This window comes from Adiantum capillus-veneris, chromosome 1 (genome assembly GCF_014529385.1).
Source record: "Adiantum capillus-veneris isolate H3 chromosome 1, ASM1452938v2, whole genome shotgun sequence".
NCBI classification, from domain to species: domain Eukaryota; kingdom Viridiplantae; phylum Streptophyta; class Polypodiopsida; order Polypodiales; family Pteridaceae; genus Adiantum; species Adiantum capillus-veneris.
In genome coordinates, this window is record NC_140931.1 from 86,310,794 (window position 1) to 86,329,850 (window position 19,057).

Here is a 19,057-nt window from a genome sequence, read left to right on the forward strand (position 1 = left end):
CATTTGTAATAATGTCTTTGTGGAGGCCTTTGTCATTAAGAAGGCGCTGGATTTTTATGTTAAGTCGACCAAGGGAAGTGGCTATCCATTTATCCTAGGAAGACCATGGCTAATGAAAATGCGGGCTTTGCAGGATTGGGAAAGTGAAAAGTTGATTTGTAGGAATGAAAATCATAAGAAGGTTGTCTTTGATATGAAGGAAAAGTGATACAAAGGGAGAGTGATAAAGAGAGAGAGTGGATTGATAGCACTTCAGAAGAAGAAGGCAGCAGTAGCAATACAGAAGATGAGTCTTCCATTGACGTCATGGGGGTAAGGTTTAATCCAAACAACCATAAGACCTCTTGTCAAGGTTTGGAGGAGGTAGGTTCCCAAGAGAATCAAAAGGTGGAAGATGAAGGAATGCTAGAAGGTATGTTGTCTACAACACTTACAAATGATAAAAGAGAGGAGTTCAAAGGTGTTTTAAGGAAATGTCCTCATATTTTTTCTAAAGACCACACCGACGTGCGTGGACTAGATGATGTTCAACACAAGATCGAGCTAAAGGCAGAGGCCACACCTAAGGCTCAAAAGCTACAAAGGCTAGGAGTCATCAAGGAGTAGGCTTTACTCAAGGAGGTAAGAAAGCTTCTAGCAATAGGTTTCATTTATTTAGTGGAGAATTCAGAGTGGGTCTCTCCCGTTGTTGTCACTCCCAAGAAGAACGAGAAGTGGAGAGTGTGTGTGGATTACCATCCACTAAATGAGGCAACAAAAAGAGATCACTTTTTCCTCCCATTTTAGGAAGAGATACTAAATGAGATAGCTGATCATGAGAAGTACACTGTGTGTGATGACTATTAGGTTACCTTCAAATAGGTATCACATTGGAGGATCAATTGAAAACAACCTTTATCATTCCTTGGGGTTGTTATGCTTTCAGAGTCATTCCTTTTGGCCTGACAAATGCTCCTGCAACTTTCCAATGGTTAATGAACATGGTGTTTCAAGCATTCTTTGGAAAGTAAATAAGGGTGTTCATTAATGATTTTTTCATTTATATCTCAAAATCATTGCATCTCAAAAGGGTAGAAGAAGGATTGAAGACGCTCTATGACATGGGAGGTCAACTCAACCTCGACAAGTGCCACATAGGTGAGAATGAAGTGATCTTGCTTGGTCACAAAGTTTCTTACAAAGGCATTGAGGTGATCCTTCAAAGGCAAAGGCTCTTATTGAGTTACCATCACCCAAGAGTCTTAAGGGGGTCATCTTATTCATTCAAAAGGTGAAGTATATGTCACGATTCATTCATTTATCTTCCAAGCATAGACTTAGAAAGATTGTAATGGAAAGATGACGTAGACAAGATTAGCAAGTACACAATATAACATAACATAGCATAAGAGAGAGAGAGAGAGATAGAGTAATCTTGCAAATCAATGGCCTAAAGATTGTAGCCTCAAAATCCACGACACCTCTTGTATAGTTTGATATTTAATATTTGATATTGCTTATTGGTGCCAAAATTGGAGGCTCCTCTTTTACACTTAGTTCCACTTTAGTTTATGAGTGGAGAATATCACTTATTGCATGACCCATTTAGGGTGAGTTACCATTATACTATTTACAAAGCAGCCATAGTGGCTTATTGAAAAAAGATCTAAAACACTATGCAAATGTAAAATGATAGAGATTAATTTATTGCAGATGCCTTCTCCTCAACTCCGAGAATTCCAATTTACATAGCATCAACTCAGCATTAGTAAAAATCGAAACAAATTACAAAAATTAACCATTACATACCCGCTATCCCAATTGTAGTTACGCACATACAACATGAGGATGTCCAATCTTGTAACAGAAACTTATCCCTTTTTGTCCCTACTCAGGTCTTGGTGACCCTTTGGTATATGGAAACTAGTTTTGGGTACCGTAAAACTTTTTAGGAAACGTTTAAATTATCGGTTGTAAAATTTGGCTCTTTGGTGTGTCCTGTTGCTAACAGACTTTTATCCTAGCTTTACATGACTCAATTTCGAGTTGTGTAGAAAAAGTTAGAGCAATTTTGGTGAACTGCACTTGAAACAATATGCAAAACAGTCTCAAGACCACGACACAAGAACTTTTTCTTATATCTTGGTCTCCAGATGGTTTTTCTAGCTCACACTTGAGATACCATCTGTCAAATTTTTACTTCTAATTTTGACAATAGCTAGACAAGGTCAGTTGTAGACGTTTTCACCAATTTTTGAGGTTGGGGTACATGGATGGTGATCCATGTTCCATCACATATGGATTTGATCTTTGGGCAGCTGGTTACGCTCTATGTCTACAAGCTATATCTCAAATGTTTTTGGATTTGGAACTCTTTTGATAGGTTAAATGCCCAACCCTAGATATTCTCTGTGGTTTTCAATGTCTCTTTTCTTTTGATGCCTTTTGACCCAAACTTGCTCATTTTTTTCCAAAGTTGGAATTGGGGATATGTTTCCTTGTATATGCACTATAGTCTAGGAAAATTTTAGGTAAAGTTGTCATCATGGGTACATGGATTGTGATCATGTTTGGAGGCCAAATTGGGGTTTTTTGGTATTATTAGGATTATCGTGATTACTAGGTGCTATGGTATCAAACTTTTTGGGTTTGGGCCTCTTGATTGAAAATTAGGTCATATTTTGCACTTTCTTTGAGTACTTGGGTTTTGATGTCCAAATGAGATGAAACTTTGGGATCAGGCTAGAAATAACATGTAGTATATTAAGGTGGCTAGGTTTTGGCTCAAAAATTTGGGAAGGTACATGGAGTGATCCATGTTTGGCGAGCTTTTGACACCAAATTTGAATAGCTTATGATGAAGGCATTTCTAGGCTGTCCCCCAAATCTTTTTGACTTTGGATAGCTTTTGGTCAAAGAAAAGTGAAATATTGGGTTTGTTTTGGTGCTTTTTGCCTATTTTCTAATTTTTGCTCTTTCGACCAACTTTTTTGCCAATTTTTCTTTTGGGAACTATGTTTTAAATAGTCTTAGCTACCTAATACTGTAATGTCACCTAAAAATTATGACAAGATACATGGATCACAATACATGTTTGACCTCATTTTAACATAAAATGTGGTCAGCTAGTCTCTGTTATTTTGAAGCTATATCCTATTATTTTTTAATTTTGATCACAAAAAGATGAAACCCCCTAAATTTTGGTCAGACAGATTAACTTTGAGTGTTTTTTTTTATTTCTCTTTTTTGAGCATATTTTTGAGCTCAATCTAACCCCAAACTTTGGTTCTAGTTGTTTAAGCGCAATTAAATAGTCTCAAATTTTTTCAATTCTGTCTCAAGGGTACATGGATCGCTATCCATGCTCCACCATAGATGAATTTGCAATTTTCACAATTGCTAAACATTGATTTCTCTAAGTGTTCCAGTTGGTCTTTTGTGATCTAGATGTCAGAATCTCAGGGTATGCCAAATTTTGTGTCTGAAACCCCTGTTTCCATGGTTTTTTTCCTATTAGCCAATTTTGATGTGATTTATGAAAATGTCTTGCAACTAAACTTTCTCAAAGCAATGTTCTACTGATACAATGTTTCATTGACAATTTTCTACAAAAAAAGCCTATGAGGTATATGGATCATCATCCATATTTGACCTCAAATTTTGATAAAACTTTTTAGATTCCTTCTAGTGAGTTTATTGAGGCCCTTGCACCACTTTTTGGTTTTAGATAAGCTTTTAGGTCTTTACCATCAAACTCTAAGAATTTTAGAGTTATGGTATTTTCTTCCCAAATATGATTTTCAACCCTTTTTGTCCTTATATTTTCAGCCCAAATTTGATGGTGGTAGTTGCTACTTACCCTACTTCTATGTACTGAAAAAAAACTAGGAACAAAAACAAACAAAGTGATGCAAATTAAAGTCGTAATGGAAAATGATACATCATGATGCATGGTTTTTAGGACCCCTTCTGAAGATGCAATAAAGGCACAGTCAGTTGTTGGGGAGATGAGGATACTCTAGTCCAAGGGATCTCGAAAGAGAAGAAAAATCTACTTCACAAGCACCAAAGAGCACAGCATACTCCGTTTTCACTTTTTTACCGACAGTAAATATTTTTTACCACAGTAAATATTTTTTACCTTCAATAAATATTTTTGACCTACATGGTAAATACAAATCACTTTTTACCTACAGTAACTTTTTTTACCCATGGTAAATATTTTTTATTGCACCATAAGTATTTGGTAGGTAACAGTTCACTGTTACTAGAAGCAGTGATTGGGCATCAACAATGCAGTTACAGGAGGAGAAAAGGGGAAAATCTTATGGTAAAGGTGAGTCAACAGGGATAAAGACTTTTGAGTTGAAAAGAGACATGCTGATTTTTTTGAAAGAACACATGTTAAAAGAAGCCATGGTTGAGGATTTTTTGAGAATTTGATATTTAGGAGGACCCAGCAGGTCCCCCCCTGACATGTGCAGAACCTCCAGTTTCAACAGCCACCTTACCTGCTCTTAAATGTTGGTCAAGGCCTTATCCCCATGTGTCACAATCAGAAAAATCAGCATTTACCCTCCCCTCTCACATCACTCTAGAGAATATCTTGATGGTGACATATCAGGTGACCTCAATCTGTTGACCACCCTAAGCAAAAAGTAACCCCAATCAGCGGATTTAAGCATGTTTATCCCTAATCCTAAACCCTCTCAGAAACCTATGTAAGGAGGCCTTCTCTCACTCAAAACCAACACTTCACCCCCTTCACCAAGCAATGAAGCTATGACGACATTGCTGACAAGGAGGAGCTATGGATGGAGCCCTACTCTCTCTCCCTCTCTCTCTCTCTCCCTCTAGTATGCTACATTACTAGCCCTAAAACCTAAATAAGAAGTCTTCTCTCATGCTCCATGGCCACCATCCTCGCCATCATTCTCTAAGGTATTGATGTGTTGCTAGTAGGATCATACCTACTTGCTGGGTTGATTGTTTTTGACAAGGGATTATGCCATCCTTGGCTTGCTTCTCTATATCCTTGTTATGTATGATCAGATGCCGTTGTATTGTTAAGCTGATGTCTTGTGTATATATATGCTACATAAGGTCCCTAAGCTTCGTTTCTATGTGTTTTTACCATATGTTTTGATGCCATCATAATGCCAGAAGTCTCACTTGCCTATGTGCACTATGTGTGAGGTCCCTAAACCTCTTAATTTAGGGTGGTGCCCCCTTTGTTTTGTTATTTTCTTGTTTGCATGAGGCGTGGTTTGTGGAGGGTGCACGAGTACAGAGGCCACCCGATTGCACTGCTCTTTTTCCCGCTATCATTTTGGTGCCCCCACTGAGGAGGGCTACAAAGACCTTCAGTCCACAAGCAATGAAGATGTGCAATCTACAACATGGACGAATGGCGTTAAAAGCTTTCATCGAGGTCTTGTTACTAGGTTGCAGTGTCATTGAAATTCAAGAAGTAATTTCTTCTACATGCCTTGTTCGTGATCGTCGCCAAAGAAGGAGAGTAAGAAGAAGAGCTTGATATACCTCTCCTCTCAACCTATGAGTGCTCCAGAAACCTCCAACGCACATGAGCTTGAAATATTCTACATCAACATACACGAAGGTACTGTGACACACATTAAGGGAAGAGAAAGCATCACCAGACCTCTCTTTCCTGAGGAGCCGACTAAGAGGAGGAAGATCACCTCTACACCTAAGTGGCCCAAGGCCGCAGCGCGTGCTCAAGCGTAAGGTAACATTTGGTTTAATCTCATTAATAAGGGATTACATGACCACTACAGGCAAGAAAAATTCTAGTGAGCAACAAACTTCAACCTCCAACTTGCAACCACGACTCTCACCCCTAAATCCTCCTGAAGCAAAGAGGCGAAGGCTTGCCTACAAGATTGCCCCCCGTCTGCGAGTGCTCCCGGTGCACTTTGTGAATCCAGACACCACCAATCCCAAGCCAACCTCCTGTCCGCGTGAAGATCACTTTGGATATTGTCCAACGTGCTTTGGAGACCGGGTGAAAAGCCTCCCTGCCCTACCTTTGCTGCTAATTTTCAAGAAGTTATCTCAATCTAAGGAAACTATCTTAGTTGATGATGTGCAGCACATTAATGGTGTCACTTTCATTCGTCATGCTGATTATGGTAATAGCATCCAATTGTTGCTTGCTAAAAGGCTCAGCATTGTACAAAGTGTTGCCATCACGCATTACGTCTTCACAGATGCATCAGGAAGAGTCGAAGTGATTCGAGGTGCTGACCTTCTATGGCTGATCAGGCTCATTGGTCCCAAGGTGGTGCAACTAAGCTAGGCTCTTGTGTGTAAGTATGGATGCCAATAATGAGAATGATGATCCCCGCATGTTTCCTTTCCATTTTGTGCGTCATATCTGTGTGAATATTTGTATTGATAGAAAAATATTTTATCAGCAAAGAATAGCCCTGTTGTTTGGAGCCGAGAGACTTGGGGAAATCTTGCGCTCTCCTCATCCTGTCATTCTACCCTTACTAGACTATTACCATTCCTTTGATGTGTCGATCTTCATCCTATTTTGAGCTAAGTTGTGCTAAAGCTCCAAATTGTAATTACCATACTCTATTTTAAAATAAATTGGAGCTGTTTGTGTAATTGTTTACTCTCTCACTTATGGCCTTCCCTAATTTTTATGGTAAGCCTGGGGAGGTTGCTCCAGACTTTTTGGATAATTTGGAAATGGCCTTTCTGGTATCGGGAAGGGATGACGAAGCTACTAAGTTAAGGGCCTTTCCTTTGGTCTTGAGGGAAGGTGCAAAATTATGGTATCAAACTTTGGCACCTGAAGAAAGAAGAGACTGGGAGTCCTTAAAGATGGCCTTTATCGAAGAATTTCGCCGCCATGAGCCTCCAGAGGAGATATGGAGACAGCTCTTAGAGCTACTCCAAACATCACCCAATGACTATAGAAGCTATGAAGGAAAGTTTTCCAGCGTGTGGGAGAAATGGTGTGCATCACTAGGTGAAGGAGAAAGGGCGCCAGAATCCCTAAAGAAGGACTGTTTCCTGGTAGGGCTTTACCCCATCCTTCGAGAAAAGGTAAAAGGTAAATTCCCAGATACCTTTGATAAAGCTATGACTTATGCAAGGGAGAAGGATAGGAAGTTAAAATTCCAAGCTCAACTACAAGGGGGAATGGAGCCTCCACCGCTAGCTCAACCTACGGCAAGGGTAGTAGCAGGGACAGGAGCAACAGACCAAGAGTCCTCTCAACAAGAATTACTTCAACAAATCACCAATCAACTAGAGAGCCTGTCCATCAATCTGGTTCAAGGTGTAAGGGCTTCCCAGCCAGGAAATGAACGAAATAGACAAGAAGGACAAAGGCAAGCACGTGAGTACATTTGCTACAACTGTGGAGAGGTAGGTCACGGCATGTATTATTGCCCCCATCCACGACGCTATCAAGGAAATGGTAATCAAAGACGGCCTCCTCGCCAGCAAGTCACTCCTCCTCGAGCTAGGCCACTAAATGGACAAAATGCACACGTGGCTCCACCAATCCAAATATTGAGACCCCCTCCTCCACCACCACAAGCATCAGCAGAGATCCCTCCACTACCATCGAGAGGGGAGGACATGGCTGTCTCTGTCATAAGTCTTGACAATGGTAAGGATAAAGGGAAAGAAAAAATGGAGGAAGCTGTTGCCATGCCAATAAAGAGAGTTAGGAGACAAAGAACTGATGAAATGGAAGCTTCAGAGCCGGATAAAGGGAATGAGGGTTCCTCCCAAGTGATAGGAGACAAGAAAAGGAAGAGTAGGTCAAGGAGGCACATAGGAGTAGAAGACTTTCCACTTGGGGTAGGATCCATACCTTACGACCTGGTAGCAGATGTGAGTAAGCAAGGAACAAAGATTTCATGGCAGCAACTCCTCCACCTTTCCCCAAAGATGCGTAGAACCTGGTCTAAGATGGCCAGCACCAGGAGGGCTAAGGCAAAGTCAGTTGGGTCTATTAGTGCAAGAGGCATGAAGGATATCGTGTCAGTCATTGATGCAGAGATTAAGAGTCAGCGAGTCTCCAATGTGTACGTAGATGGTGGAGCCAAGATTTGTGTTATGACAGAGAAATTAATGCACAGGTTGGGTTTGGAAGTAAACGAGCAAACTTCCTTACAAGCTAAGATGGCAAATAATGTAAGGGTGGCTTGTGTGGGAAAGGTTAATGGAGTGAAGGTTTCAACTTTTGGTGTGGCAATCTCAATTGATGCTTATGTGATCCCAACTAAGGGGGAGGGCTATCCGCTAATCCTTGGAAGACCTTGGCTTATGGCTATGAAAGCTAGGCAAGATTGGGAGACAGGTTCCCTTGAGCTGCGACCAAATCATAAGGTAGGTGGCAAGCAACAAAAAATTGTGTATGACATGAAGCAGGGTAGACAACAAGACCTAGAGATGGAGACTTCTATGGATAAATGGAGTACAAGCAACTGCTCTTCATCTGAGGACGAGGAGTCATTTGAGGAGGATGCTAGCTCTTTGGAAGTCATGGGTATAATACTGCAAAATCCAGAAGGAGAAGGTGGTCAAGACTCTCTAAACAAGGAAGAAGCCACATGCTTAGAGGAGATGCTAGCTAAGGACCTACTAGAAGAAGAGAGAGAACCCTATTTGCAGGTACTAAAGAAGCATGCTGGCCTCTTTATAACTGATTACGAGCACATTAAAGGAGTGACGGTAACCCAACACCATATCCAATTAAAGGAAGGTGCCAAACCAGTGGTGCAAAGGCTAAGGAGATTAGGGCTAGTGCAACAAGATGCACTCTTAAAAGAAGTAAAAAGATCACTCAAGGCAGGATTTATCTACCCAGTGGAAGATTCTGAGTGGGTGTCTCCAGTTGTGGTAGCACCAAAGAAAAATGGGAAGTGGAGGGTATGTGTGGATTACAGGCCTCTAAACGCAGCCACAAAAAGGGACCATTTTCCTTTGTCTTTTCAAGATGAAATACTAAATGAAGTGGCTGGTCATGAAAGGTACACAGTGTGTGATGGGTACTCAGGCTACTTCCAAATCAGAATTGCAGATGAAGACCAAAGAAAGACTACCTTCATAACACCTTGGGGGTGTTTTGCTGGTGAAATCAATGCTAAGGATGGTTCAAAGGAGAGCTCATCATATTCGAGCTCCAACTAAGGTAACAATCATGTACATAGTCGTTCCAAAAGAAAAAAAAAAAAAAGGAAAAAAAGAGAAGAAAAAAAGAAAAAAAGAGAATGCTACCAGTGAAAGCGGATATTGACAATGGATGGGATATGGATTTCAAGGGTCTAGGAGACCAGTTGTTAGTCATGGATGGATACAATTATTCATCAGAAAGGACTAAACAGGGTGCATCAGCCAAGAAAGCAGTAACATGGCAAATTCAATTGGTACCAGGTGGGTAAGTATTCAAGAGAACCCTATTGTAGCACAACCTACACCTAGAGGCATCAAATACCTCTAGCTTAAGGGGGAGGGCTATATGATGCATGGTTTTTAGGACCCCTTCTGAAGATGCAATAAAGGCACAGTCAGTTGTTGGGGAGATGAGGATACTCTAGTCCAAGGGATCTCGAAAGAGAAGAAAAATCTACTTCACAAGCACCAAAGAGTAAAAAGTGCCATGGACAGAAGATACGTGGGAACGAGCTCTTATGCATGCCTACAACCTATATCTTACAGAATAGCCCATTCTAGGTGTGAATATCTAGTGAAATTTACACGAGGATGTTCGTGTGGATTCACAGCACAGCATACTCCGTTTTCACTTTTTTACCGACAGTAAATATTTTTTACCACAGTAAATATTTTCTCCTACATGGTAAATACAAATCACTTTTTACCTACAGTAACTTTTTTACCCATGGTAAATATTTTTTACTGCACCATAAGCATTTGGTAGGTAACAGTTCACTGTTACTAGAAGCAGTGATTGGGCATCAACAATGCAGTTACAGGAGGAGAAAAGGGGAAAATCTTATGGTAAAGGTGAGTCAACAGGGATAAAGACTTTTGAGTTGAAAAGAGATATGCTGACTTTTTCAAAGAACACATGTCAAAAGAAGCCATGGTTGAGGATTTTTTGAGAATTTGATATTCAAGAGGACCCAGCAGGTCCCCCCCTGACATGTGCAGAACCTCCAGTTTCAACAGCCACCTTACCTGCTCTTAAATGCTGGTCAAGGCCTTATCCCCATGTGTCACAATCAAAAAAATCAGCATTTACCCTCCCCTCTCACATCACTCTAGAGAATATCTTGATGGTGGCATATCAGGTGACCTCAATCTGTTGACCACCCTAAGCAAAAAGTAACCCCAATCAGAAACCTCTCAGAAACCTATATAAGGAGGCCTTCTCTCACTCAAAACCAACACTTCACCCCCTTCACCAAGCAATGAAGCTATGACGACATTGTTCACAACGAGGAGCTATGGATGGAGCTCTACTCTCTCTCCCTCTCTCTCTCTCCCTCTAGTATGCTACATTACTAGCCCTAGAACCTAAATAAGGAGTCTTCTCTCATGCTCCATGGCCACCATCCTCGCCATCATTCTCTAAGGTATTGATGTGTTGCTAGTAGGATCATACCTACTTGCTGGGTTGATTGTTTTTGACAAGGGATTATGCCATCCTTGGCTTGCTTCTCTATATCCTTGTTATGTATGATCAGATGTCGTTGAATTGTTAAGCTGATGTCTTGTGTATATATATGCTACATAAGGTCCCTAAGCTTCGTTTCTATGTGTTTTTACCATATGTTTTGATGCCATCATAATGCCAGAAGTCTCACTTGCCTATGTGCACTATGTGTGAGGTCCCTAAACCTCTTAATTTAGGGTGGTGCCCCCTTTGTTTTGTTCTTTGCTTGTTTGCATGAGGCGTGGTTTGTGGAGGGTGCACGAGTACAGAGGCCACCCGATTGCACTGCTCTTTTTCTCGCTATCACATCACTATGAAAGTAATGAGAAAATCAAAGAATGAAATGATTTCATCTATCTCACTCACAAGTTTATTTACCTCTTGAGAATAGATCTAGTAAGTCTCCCACTTCTAGTCTCTATCAAGTACTAAACCACCATTTAGCTACTTTGCTGCTAGTGTAAATGAAATGGAAAGGCTAATATTTGGAAAAAAAAACTCAGAATATGCACTAGGTCACTCACCATCTAAAGATCATTCTGCGACAATGGTGCCAATGTTAGCGGGTTGTCGTGGCGAATGTTTATAACATAGTTAACTATCACTAACATAATATGTCAATACTAAGGGAAGTGACTCGAATGGGGCATGGAGACTCTTTGAAGTTGTCAATTCTCAAGAAGTGAACCTAGCAAGCATTTGCATCAAGTCAACAAGAAAATCATCACTTGATCATCAGAAAATCTGTCTATGTCCTTTCTCATCGCTCTCGGTCATCATTCCATTTTGTTGACTTAACGGATACAGATCGTCACAAAAATTTAAGGGAAGCTTCACTAGGCCTAAAGGGATGAATCTACAAAGTCTAAGAGCATTATAATAAGGTACATGGATCACAATCCATCATGATCCAAGTCACCAAAAACTGCAACAAAACAGCCCACCCAAATAGGTTACCCTAAGGTCAAATAACACTCTCATATGGTCAGAACATCAAAAAACAACAATTTAAGCACTCAAATCTTAAGATTAGGCTTGTAAACATGTAGTCATAAATCACAACAAAATTTGCAATAATTATACTTAATTGAAAGAGCAAGGAAAGAGGAACACAATGTAAGTTTTGAAAGTGAAATTGGATTATCCAATCATTAAAAAAGTTGATTATTATAAGTTGGAGGTACTTGGCCGCTTGAGCATGCATACATAGAGTTCTCTTTTCTCTAAAAGATAAGCCTCCTTTTCACACTAAAGTTATTGTCTTTTATACCTAGGGATTTTTTATTGGCAAGTGGCCGGCTCACATGGGCCTTTACACATATCATGAAAGAATTGCAACTCATAGAATAGATTTGCCACTCTCGGATTTACACATAGTAGAGCTACACTAGCTTAAAAAATATAGAGTACAAGGGTGAAAGCATGATTAGGTGATACACTTTTTCCCCCTAATTAGGTAAAAGTTTGGCTCCAAATATTTAGGTAGATTCAACTTTCAAGTGTGTGAGGATCGCTTAAATAAAAGCCTTTTGCGTGTGTGAGCCCAATTTTTGAGCATTCGAGTCACAAAATTATTTCACTAGTGCAAGTGGGAAGCTACGTACGACTGGGTTTTATTCATTTTTAGAGAGTGTCGAGTGAAGATCCGTATGGTGAGTGCATGTTCTTGGGTTCGTAAATTAAAAGGCAGAGTCGGGGGATGAGGGAGGTGCAATTGCAGACGCACGACATTTACAACCACAAGTAGGAAAGTTCCACATAGTTCTGTAATGTTCCTAACTAGCACACATAAACTATTTCAAGCCCGGGAGAAGTGTGTTGCACTGGTGTAGCTCAGCCGGTGCTGTTCAGATGAAGCAGACCTTCATATTGTGTCCTTTTGCATGATCTACACTCGCAGATAGTGCACATTGTCCACTTACGTGCCTTTGTAGCAAGTCCCGCGTTGATTCTTCTGCATTCAAGAAAAATGAAAATGCCTGACCGCCAGTGCAAGTGAAAGGCTTCTCCTATGGACACTCAGTCTGCTACTATGGCCACTGCTGAAAAAAATGAGCAGCCAGTTGTTGCTGGAAATCTTAGCAAAGGTTAGTTTGTTTTACTTTCAAACGCAAAAGAGTGTTGGTCATGAATGCATGTTTATGTTCATGATTATTGTGCATGGTATTCAAACTCATACAAGTGCCATAACCATCAATGCTATGCTACAAAAGTAATTGTTTGTTGTATATCTTTTTTCTTCTGCTAAATGTAGGGAATTTTTTGAGGTTTGAGTACCCAAAACTGGCAAGATTCTGCCAGAAAAAGGAGGAGTTTGTAGAGGTTTATGGTTTGAGCCAGAGTGGGAAGTTTTGGAAGCACTTGTCAACTGGTGACTTGCCAAAATCAGAGTGGCAGACTGTGTTTGATACCCCAAAATATAAAGGCGCAAAGATTTTTCTCAATATGGTGAAGCCTCAATTTGTTGAATTAGGGTACTATTCTATAGGGTGTACCAAGAGCCTCCCATAAATAATGAAATTTACTTGAAGTTTGCCACATGCTTCGCTTATGAGAGGTGCTCTACTACTAAAGCTAATCTGGAGACCCATAAGATTGCATGGGCATTATTTGCAGAGAATGTAATATTAAGCTTGAAGTGTAACCTTGTTGCATGGAAGAGCAAGGTAGACGCATTTAGAGACACGCATGGGCCCATCAATGTTATTACCACAGATGATTCCATACCTAGACCTTGTATGCAAGCCGATGTGAAGGGAAGGCCAGAACCGTGCTTTATGTCATCTATGATCGAAAAGCTTCGCACCAAGATTTTGGATATCCAATCAAACAACAAAGCCAAAGTTTTGAGGAATGAGCTGAAGGAGAAAAAGGCTGAATTTCTCAACAAGAGGGATGCATTGATTCATAGGGAGACCACAGCATCTGCTGCCTCCACGATCCAAACAGAAATTACGTTCCTGCAAACTAGATATGGGACTCTGAAAGGTGCTAATGCCACTGCTGAGCAACGTGCAGTTGTGGAAGCGCAAATTACTGCCATGTCCAATGCAGTAAAGCTGATTGAAGGAGATGACAAAATAGCCGACATGAAGATTTTTGTGGAAAGCATAGAGGTAAGTGCTTCTGTTATAAACTATTCTAGGTGTTGTTATAAATTTTTCTAGGTGCTCTTTAAATATTGTTCCAGGTTAACAGTATAGATGCTATTATAAAAGTCTAGGTGAAATACTAACCAATTCATAGTACCACCAAATAGGTCAAAATTCACATATTATGTGCTTTTATAAAGGTCTACATGAAATATTTACCATTCTATAGTACCACCTAATAGGTGAAATTTCAACTTATAGGTTCTTTTATAAATCTCTAGGTGAAACACTCACCAATCTATAGTAACCCCTAATAGGTGAAATTTTACCAAGGCCACAAACACTAGGTGCTCTGTAAGAGCCTACCAAGGTTTTAAAAACTACCTAATACGTAGAGTTTATACCTAAAATATAATCTCTAGGTGTTCTAAATATATCTATGCGGTGCAATAAACTGTTTAGGTTCTATTGAAAAATAGTTCCAGGTTAAATTAATTTTAGGTGTTTTAATAAAAGACTAGGTGAAATTCTCAGCAACCTAATAGGTGAAATTTTACCTAGTAGGTGCTTTCATAAAGTTATAGGTGAAATATTAAATGTTCTATAGTACCACCTAAAAGAAGAAATTTCACCTAGAAAGGCATCTATCACTAGGTGCTTTGTAACAGCCTACCATAGTTTTGAAAACTACCTAACAGGTGGAATTTTTACCTATAACAATTGTAGTTGTTCTCTAGTTGTTATAAACTATTCTAGGTGCTGTTATAAATTGTTCTAAGTGCTATTGAAAAACTATTCAAGGTTAACAATTTACGTTGTCGTACTGTGACACGTACATAGTGAGAACACATGCTACAAGATCTATCTTGTATTTTTTTAGATACATAATTATATTTCCTATAGTGTACATATGCATATTTAAATATAATAATAAGCCTTCTATCTCATCCTATTATTTTTCTCAAGGGTAACATATCCTTACTTTACCATCAGAAAATACTATGGGAAAAGCATCAATAGCTCCGCCTCTTTAACTTGGGGCAAAAAGCATTGATTCTTTATTTCTACTATTTCATTATCATCTCACACCCTAGCTAGATCCTATATCTAGGGTAAACTCCAATATATATATATATTCTATGTATTTTTAATACTTTTCTTATATTTCTTTTCAAATAGCTACTAGGAGAGAATCAAATCCTAGTGGAACACTAGGTGGCATGATTTCAAAGATACACTTATTTTAATGCATCATTGCAAGCATGATTACAAAACTTTGTCAAGGAGCAATGTCATGATTTCATATGGCATGAGGTGTCCTTTGGAATTTAATGAAAGTCTAGGCTAAGGAGACCACATGAAGACTTTTGCTGCCATAAATGGACCCTATTTTGATGAATTTTTTACACAAGGTTCCAATCCGAATTGGAAAACAATTTTTAAATGGAAATCGTAGCTAATGTGCTGAAGTTTTTGCCCATATTTTTACTTTTTTATTTGGAGCCACGGTTGAGGAGATATGATCAAAATACTGGACCCCAGTCTGCCCACATCATGCAGGGACAGCTCATTTCCAACTTTTCCAATTGTTGTTCACACTGGCTCCTCTCTTCTTGTGTAAACCCTTGTGGGTTACCTTCACCTATAAAAGGGGACCTCTTCTTCCTTGGAAAGAACTCAAGCATTCAAGCCATTGATGAGAGGAATTCTTGAGGGAGTGAGTAGTAATGCCTAATTGTACTTAGCCTCATTAACATAAGCCCAAGCCTACACTTTCTCCTAGAGGAAGACTAGCCATTCTTGTACGCTATCCTTGGAAGATCAACTCTAATCAAAGAAGGTCTTGCACTTGGCGTATCAATCAAAGTGGAGTTCTCCCCTCTTCTTCTCTCTCCATCAATAATGGTGCCAAAGGGTTTTTCAAGTAAGATGTGTTCTACATTGATGTTTTCTTGATTTGTTGTTGTTTTCTTTTTCATCTCTAATCCAACATATATATATATATATATATATATATATATATATATATATATATATATATATATATATATATATATATATATATCTAATATTATCTCCTTAACCAAATCTATCTCTCTCACTCTTAGTAATTCATCCTCTCTACAAAATTTTAGGTTCTCTTTGCTACAGGTACATCTCTCCCCGCAGTATCCTTATTGTCTACGGGCAAGAATAGGGCTTGGGAGGGAAAATTCTCATCTCTTCACTTCTCTCATATCTACATTTCTCACATACTATCATAGATGAATAACCCACATGATGATCATTTCTATCGCTTTCACTCTGTACAATCTATTAGAATTAACGTATGGATTAGCCGTAAAATACACTTTCAACAACGTATAGTGTTTTTCTTTGGCCTTGAAAGGCTCAATGAAATAATTCTATCACCGGATCCCATCATACTACCTCTCATAGACTATAATTTTTCTTTTGATGTAAGCGTAGTTATCTTGCTATGAACCAAGAGGACTTGTACACACAATTAATCCCAATCACTAGACAAAATATATATATTATGGTAAGCACAAAACTACAATTCCAAAGAACAATTCGTAGCCTATTTGGTCAGCCAAGATTGAATGCCATTAACTCATCCATTAACCCTTTCATATTACCCATGATACAATATGACCATAGCCTTGATGTTTTCATGTTCGTATTGTTTTGACATTCTCTTTTGCGTTCTTTCTTTGTGTGTGTGAATGCAAGTTAGGGCAATTAAAGATGGGCATGGGAGAAATTGGGAAGAACTCAAAGTAGCTTTAAAGGAGGAATATTTCATGGAGGACTCGGAGAGAGTGACCAAAAGGACATTCTTAGAATGGGTAGTCAAGCCAAAGCAAGGACTATCAATAACAGAGCTACTTAGGGAATTTGAGCGGCGCTATGCACAACTCACTAGGACAGAAAGGGCCACACTAGATGCAGAGAAGACAGATCTTTTCTTACAAGCTGCAGGTAAAGAGTTTCAAGAAAATTTGGAGCTTCTTCTTGAAGATAAAGATGTTGAGCAAGGACTAAAGACCGACTGGAATGAGGTTGAAGGTGCTATCTCACTGCTTGCCAAAGACAAAGAAGAAAGGACAAGATGGTAGTAAACACTACAAGTCCTTCCACCTCAACTTCTGACAAAATGGTAAAGCCTACTATTATCGCTCCTAAGTTTGATGAGTCCATGCTAGATGAGCTTGTGAAGGGAATGCGTGACTTGAAGGTGAAGTTTGCAAAGCTTGAAGAAAAAGGCCAACCATCAAGGCCACTTCCTAGGCAAAGACAACAGCCCAAAGAAGGGTTTGTTAATAGATGTATTTGGTGTGATAGTACAGACCATGTAAGAAGGGATTGTGATGATTTTATTGATGCTTTGTCAAAAGATGTTGTCTTTTTTAAGGATGGTAAAATCCACTTAAGAGAGACAGGTCTACCCTTGAGAACTAACTTTGGGAAGGGGGGAATGCAAACCTTAGTTGAAGATATGGAAACCAAGCATGCCACCTCTTCAGTTGAGGCAGCTACTTATGGAGTAAAAATTGAACATTTTTGTGATGAAGAGGTGAGTGACCATCATGGTCAAATTTGGCCAAATTTCATGCAATTAGCTAAAAAGGGAAAGCTTACAAAAGAGATTCTACATGAAGCAGGTGATTGCATACGTCTAGAAACAGGATGGAATGATCCAGTGGACTCATTGTCAGTGCATGCCTACATTACAAAATGCCAACAAAATCAGGCAATTGTAGAAGAGAAGCGCAGACGTGAGAATGCTGATGAAGGACCATCAAAAAGAGCTTCTAGAAGTGGGGGAAGAAGCGACTCAATGCCTTCTCAAACACCCTCAACACAAGGAGAATCTCCACGTGAAGTACTCATGGAGGAGTCTACAACAGGAAAGAAGAAAGAGCCAACGAAAGGTAAGACAAAAGGCCCAACTTATAAACTACAATCTGACATTGAGGTTGCTACAGATTTAAAGAAAGTCTTGGAGGAAAGGATCTTGAATAGCAAGATTGAGTTTACTCTGGGAGAATTTCTTGGCATTGCAAAGCATGAATTCCATGAGGAGATCATTGACATCATCAAGAGAAAGAGGCAAACCCTTGCTGAAGTTTCTCGTCCACAGGTTGAAGGGAAAACCTCAAAGACACAAGGGATGCAACTGCAAAATAAGGAGAATGATGGAGCTGTGGTAGGATGCTACCAATCTAGTGGGAGAGTGAAGCAAGTGTATTTCTCAAATGATGATGAAGAAGTTGAATATATTCCTAGGAGTTACTATTCACGAAGTCATTGGGCAAGGGCTACTACAGAAACTTTGGTCAAGGTAGGTGATCTTGAAGAGCCATTTGTTGCCTTGATTGACCATGGTTCAGAAATAAACATAATGTCAAAGAGTCTCTACAACAAGTGCAAATGGCCGATGGACACAGATCATGGCTGGATGGTAAAAGTGACAAACAATTCATCCGGTGAATTGTATGCAGCATGTCCAGGTGTGAAGGTAACAATAGGTGATGTAAAGATTGACCAAAACTTCTTTGTACAGGATACATCTTCATATCATCTCATCCTTGGACAGCCCTACATTGTGGGAGTTCGAATGGAAACAAAGGTAATGGATGATGGTTCAGCATATGCTAGGATACGTAGCAAAGATGGTAAACGAGCTGTCCAATTTCTCACAGTTTGTGTGAACCATGAAAGAAATTGTGACAACCTCAGAGAACATCCTCTACCAAAGGTGAGCAAAGAGTTTCATGATCATAGAGAAATGATGGGTTTTGGCCAAGTACCATTGTAAAGCGGGATTGCAGTGGTACAGAAAGAAAAAGGGTCTCGCCCGATCCAAAAATAGGTGAAGCGTTTTCAACGAGCTCCTTGTTAACAAAGAATGGATCAGTATGTTTTACAAAACTTGAAGATTTGAAGAGATGTGAGAGGCAATATGTGCATAATGTACAAATAGGCATGAAAAAGAGTGGGTTGCTAGAGCCTACTGAAAATGTTTTGGGTTTGTGTGAACAAGTTTCTTTTGTAGATACTATGGGTGAGCTTGATGCTATAATGAGGTCTAGTTTGCATCTTGAAAATGAATTTGTGGAAGTTTTCTCTATGGAAATGTATCAAGTAATAGAAGCCTTTAAAGAAAGCCAAACAGCTGGCCCAGAAGTCCATGTTGAAACTAAATACAAGAGTGTAGCAAAGAAGGTGAAACTAGTAGCTTCACCCTTACCACCCAACAACAAGGAAAAGATTGAGCAGGCTTCTTTACAACCAAGTTTGCGGAATCCTAAAAAGA